We start from the raw sequence: 6,593 nt of genomic DNA on the forward strand, positions 1-6,593 counted from the left end.
TTGTTTTTACATGTAACTGGTTAAAAATAAAATACTAGACAAACAAAAAGTTGCTTTTATGTGTAATTGATGGAAAACAAAATATTAAAAAAAAAGAGAAAGAAAGCTCTCCATTATGTTAAGCCCGTTCTTCTCCCTGTAGCCACAGAAAATAAACCTCCTCCCTCTCACTCAAGCCATTCAAATATTTGAAGCCATTTAAAATAATTATAGCCAACACTTATATAGCTTTTAAGACTGGCAAAGAACTTTACAAATATAATGTAGTTCAATCTTCATGACAACCCTGAGAGGTAGGTGCTATTATGATCCCAATTTTATAGATGAGGAAACTGAAGCACACAAAGGTTAAGCGACTTGCCCAGGGTCATATAGTTAGCACAGTGTCTGAGGTCAAATTTGAGCTCAGGTCTTCCTGACTCCAAGTCTAACACTCTCTCCACTGAGCCATCTAGCTACCTCTACCATGTTGTATTTAAATCTAAATATTCCCAGTTCCTTCCATTTGTCCTCATGTGATATGGTTTCAAATCTCTTCCTCATCCTTGTCTGAATAAGGCCCAGCTCATCACTGTCTTTCATTTATTTATTTTTTAACTATGATCTCTCTTCTCTGAGTATGGCCCAGTTAGTCGATATCTCTCTTTCACATAATCATTCACTGGACAAATACTTATTAAGTACTTCCTGTGTACAAAGCTATGTGTTAACAAGGGTCTCTTTCCTCAAAGTTTTCCAACTAGACATGATTCTGTGGTTCTTGCTCAAATTTTTCCATGAAAACAAAAGCCAATATTTGAAATTGTTTTTCCTCTGAAAATGGCAACATTTCGCCTGGAGACAAATGTTTGAGAGAAAAAATAATAGATGTATTCTGATCAGTGTACAGCAGCAGTTCTCAGAATGTGATCCAGAGACCCACAAAGGTCCCCAATCTCCTTTCAAGGGATCAATGAAGTCAAAATGATTTTCAAAATTACCCTAAGACTTTTTAATTTCGGAATGGGTAAACATCAATATATATATAGCCCACATAGACAAAAGTCTAAAGGGATTATGAAGCCAAAAAGTTTGAGAATTACTGGTGTAGGGTACAATGCCAGTGTAGAGTACAGCACCAATGTAGAGAGAACAATGCCAATGTAAACCACAATGCCAGCATAGACTACAATACCAGTGTAGAGTACAACGTCAATGCAGAGGACAATGCCAATGTAGACCACAATGCTGGTGTAGAGTATAATGCCAGTGTAGACTATAATACCAGTGTAGAGTACAGCACCAATGTAGAGAGAACAATGCCAGCGTAGACTACAGTGTTGGTGTAGACAACAATGCAACTCTCAGCTTCCCTGTGGTGAGCCATACATCACTCTTTGTCACTTCTCATATCACCAAGCCCTCACTCAATTAAAAAAATCCACAGCTTCACCCCAATACCCTCTTGCAAAAGAGCAGAAAGTAAGAAATAAATATGCCATCAGAGATGATTTTTAAACCTTGTGAAGCTTCATTATTACCTGAAGACAGTTTTTTTATAATCATTATTCCTTAATACCAACATCAGCTCTCTACAAGACACTTGGCATAAAGAAGACCGGACTATGTTTGGTTCATTAGCAGACATGATTTAAATTATTGAATCAAAAGATGAGAGAAAGAATGAGAAAGACATAAAGAGAGAGGAGACTGAGAAAGAAAGAGAGAGAAATACAGAGATAGTAAGAGACAAACAAAGAGGAGAGAGGGAGAGAGAAAGAAAGAGAATGAGAAAGAGATATAGAAAGAAAGGAGAGAATGAGAGAGAGAAAGAAAGAGGGAGGAAATGAGAGAGAGAGACAGCGAAACAGAGAGAGGGAGACAGAGACAGAGACAGAGAGAGACAGAGACAGAGACAGTGAGACAGAGAGAGAGAGAGAGACAGAGAGAGAGAGAAAGACAGAGAGAGAGAGACAGAGAGAGAGAGAGACAGAGAGAGACAGAGAGAGAGAGAGACAGACAGACAGACAGACAGACAGAGAGAATAAAAGAAAAAGAGCACAGTACTTGAAATCATGGGACCATGCATTATAGACCCCACTCTGCGGCCAACCTTAGACAAGTCACTTTCCCTGTTCTGGTCCTCACCAGTGAAATGAAGAGGCTGGACTGAATGGTTGCTAAGGTCCTTTGCAAGTCATTCATATCCTAAAGCCTTCTAACATGCCAGAATCTCTCATTCTAAAATTTAATGATCACACCTTCTGATCTGACAGCTACTCTGACCTGAGTAGGTTTAAGAGGAAAAGACCCCATACAACTAAGAAAGATACTCAATGGAAGCATTTGATGTTAGAGATACATGAAAATAATAATAAAAAACACTAGGAAAGAATCAAATTTCTAACTATATTTTAAATTACCTGTACATATTTCTAAGAGTTAAATTAAATTGAATACTCGCTGTCTAGTCGTGAGTTTGAATAGGCCACTTCCTTTTTCCAAATCTCAGCTTCATCTATAAAATGAGAGCATTAGACTACACGACATCTAAGGTACCTGACAGTCTCCAAATGCCATGGTCTTGAATTTCTTCTTTCCCCACTATTTTAAGATAGGGAGTCTTCCATCACACAGATTATCTCCATTTTATCCTGAATATATCTTGTTTGTACATAGGTAATTTCCATTTTGTCTCCCCCATTAGATTGTGAGCTCCTTGAGGGCAGGAATCTTTTGCTTTTCTTTTCATCCTCCAGTACTTAGCACAATGCCTGGAACATAGTAAGAGCTTAATAAATGCTTATGGACTGAATTAAGTTAATAGCAAACTAAATGACATAGATTCATTAAATTTCCAATTATGCATTTGCTTTTATTTCTGGCTGAAAAGTAAATGTCAATTAAAATGGCTTCTCTTTACATTGGCCTCTCCAAAAGAGAGGTTTGGGAATCTGGATGTTAGTTTTGCGTGTGTTAGTGGAGAGAGACTGACTTAAATATGTTGGGAATTTCCTAGTGGTAAAAGTGAGTGGATTTTTTTAAGGAAAATTTTATTGGGAATAATTTTTTTCCTTAGGTGTGAAAATTGGCAGGTAACTGCATTCTGTGACAGACTGCTGAAGACTAGGTTAATTAGAAATGAGATCTGATTCCAAGACAAACATATTGAGCCTGCTAAGTCTTCTTAGGATGTTTGTCTGAAATGCTTCTGAAAATAGTATAGTTTTCTATAAAGAAATATTAGCCTATGTTCATAAATGGAATTGAATATATTCACTAACCAAACCTATGCTAAATCCATATGAGATGAGGGATTAGTCCCTGCTTTTATTTAAACAACCACATAGTTTTTTATCCTGTTTAATAAATTAAGCTGAGAAAGTGAATATAGACTCCATAATTTCTCCTCTAATCAGAATATGGGCAGATTTTTGAATCTGGTTCCCCAGTGTTTTGGTTCAAGAAATATGATCCAATTAAGTGGACAGCACTTGTTGATACAATTGAGCAAGCAGGATGATGGGATTTATAGAGCAGGAAGAGCTCTTCAAGGTCACTTTACAGTTGAAGTCAAGATGCAAGGCCAACATTTCACACCGTATGCAAAGATAAACTCAAAATAGGTATATGATTTAGACATAAAGGGTGACAGCACAGACAAATTATGGGAGCACAGAAAACATTACCTGTCAGATCTATGGAGGAGGAAGAGATCATGATCAAACAAGAGACAGAAAAGATCATGGGAAGTAAAAGGGATAATTTTGATTACATTAAATTAAAAAGGTTTTGCATGACCAAAACCAAAGAAGCCAAAATTAGAAGGAAAGTAGGTAGTCAATTTCTCTGACAAAGGTCTTATTTCTCAAATATATAGAGAGTGGAGTCAAATTTAGAAAAATAAGAGCCATTCCCCAATTGATAAATGGCCAAAAGGTTCAAATAGGAAGTTTTCAGAAGAGGAAATCAAAGTTATCAGTAGTCATTTTTTTTAAAAAAAAATATCCTGAATCTCTAATAATTAGAGAAATGCACATTAAAATAATTCTGAGGTACCACCTCCCACCCATCAAATTGGCTAATATGAGAAAAAAAGAAAATGATAAATGCTGGAGGGTATGTGGAAAATTAGGGACACTAAGGCATTGTTGGTGGAGTTGTGAACTGAGCCAACCATTCTAGAGAATAATTTGGAACTGTGCTCAAAGAACTATGAGTATCTTTTGACTTAGCAATACCACTACTAGGTCTGCATCCCAAAGAGATCAAAGGAACGGGACCTATTTGTACAAAAATATTCATAGCAGTTCTTTGTGTAGTGGCAAAGAACTGGAAATTGAGGGGACGCCTATCAATTGGGGAATGGCTGGACAAGTTGTGATATATGATTGTGATGGAATATTTCTGTGCAATAAGAAATCATGAGGTTGGTTTTAGATGGTTGAGAAGACTTAAAGAAACTGATAAAAGTGAAATGAGCAGAACCAAGGAAATACTTTACACAGTAACAACAATATTATACAATGATTAACTGTAAATGACTTAGCTATTCTCAGCAATACAATGATCCAAGACAAGTCTGAAGGACTCATGATGAAAGAGTCTATCCACCTCCAGAGAAAGAACTGATGAACTCTACGTGCAGATTGAAGCATATTTTTCTTGCCTTTTTTCATAACATGCCTAATACAAAAATATGTTTTGCATGACTTCATATACATAATGGGCATCATATTTTTGTCTTCTCAATGGGTGGGGGAAGGGTGGAGGGAGGGAAAAAATTTGAAACTGAAAATAAAAATAATTTTTAAAAAAGAAACTGAGATGCAGATAAGGGAAATAACTTACTTGCCCAAGATCACGTAGACAGCAAAGTGTAGAGCTGAGTCAGTCCCAGATCATCTGATTTCAAATCCAGTGATCTTTCTATTATAATTATAATATATATGATATGATATATTATATGGTTATAATGACACATTATAATATATGATAATCGATCATAGCTATATGACATTTTAAGATCTGCAAAGAACTCTACAAGCATTCTCACTCAATCCTTACAAAAATCCTATGAGGCAGGTCTCATTATTATGGCCACTTTATAGATGGACATACAAACTTACAAACTAAGGCTTGAAAACTTCAAGTAATATCTTTGGTCACAGAGTTAGTGATATCTGAAATAGATTTGATCCTAGATCTTCCTGACTCTAAATCTAGCACTCTGCTTCTCCCATGACATTTACCTCGAGTCTACGTGTAGAGAGAGAATAAATGATGCGTTGATAAAATTTTACTTCTTGGACTTTTTGGATTCTTTGCTCGTTATTGAAGTCATACAATGAGGGAGCCAGGTCTTAATTTAAGTTTTCAATGGCATTTATTCAGATAGTTATGTGACACAGTAGATAAGAGCCCCGAACCCAAGTCAGGAACATCTGTCTCAGATACTTACTAGCTGCGTGACCCTGGGCAAGTCACTTAACTTTTGTCTGCATCCATTTTCTCAACCATAAAATGGGGATCAGAATAGTACCTCCCACCCAGGGTTGTTGTGAGAATGAAGTGAGAGGATATTTGCAAAGTACTTTGTAAACCACAATGCATTATATAAATGTTAGGTTGTTACTGTTGGGTCATTTTCTGTCGTGTCCAATTTCTGTTTTCTTGGCAAAGATACTGAGGTGATTTGCCATTTCCTTCTCTGGCTCATTTTACAAATGAGGAAACTGAGGTAAAAGAGTGACTTGGCCAGGGTAACACCGCTAGTAAGTTAGGCCAGATTTGAACTCAGGAAGATGAGTCTTCCTGGCTCCAAGCCCAGGGCTCTATCCACTGCACCACCCATTTACACTATAAATGCCTTGGAAATGGGAACCTTTCTACTTGAAGAATCATTTGTCTCCATTCCTCCTTCTTTTACTTATGTATGTGATATTACACAGTGAAGGTTCTTACAAATAACACTGAACAGAAAGAGCTCAAAAACTTGGTCCAATAACACATAGAAAAGGACTTCAAACTCTCTTCCCGGAGGCCCCCTCCCTGGCCACCACTTCCTCATGCATGTTGTCTCTTTCTATTAGAATGTAATCCCCTTAAGGTCAGGACTTATCTCGCTTTTAAATTTATGACCCCTATACATAGTACAATCCTTGGCACACGTTAATTACTTTTTCATTCATTCATCCAAGACAATGCTTCAAGATAAAACCATGTAAATCTAGAATTTGAATATACATGACACATACAAGTACTGAGTTACATTGTATAAAGCAAGGAAGGTCTATAATGTTAGCCACTGTTGCCATTAAAAGAAAGAAAGGAAGAGATATTTCCTCAATGGGTATTGATTGAACACTGAATGGGTGAGTAGCTCCCTCCTTGGCACTATGGGATACCCCCCCCAAAAAAAATTTCACATTCACATATGTAGCACCCCCTCTCAATAGCCAGAGCTCATCTCTTTCAGAGATGTCTCCTCCCTAGAATCACTATTTAAAGGGTGTATATTGACTTCTAAAGGCTATTAAGAGGCATGAGCCCCTCCTGGATCACTGCCTTGTCATGACAGAGGGGCTTGCATAGCTCAACAAAACCACAAGCAA

Source organism: Trichosurus vulpecula, chromosome 3, assembly GCF_011100635.1.
Source record: "Trichosurus vulpecula isolate mTriVul1 chromosome 3, mTriVul1.pri, whole genome shotgun sequence".
Taxonomy (NCBI): Eukaryota; Metazoa; Chordata; class Mammalia; order Diprotodontia; family Phalangeridae; genus Trichosurus; species Trichosurus vulpecula.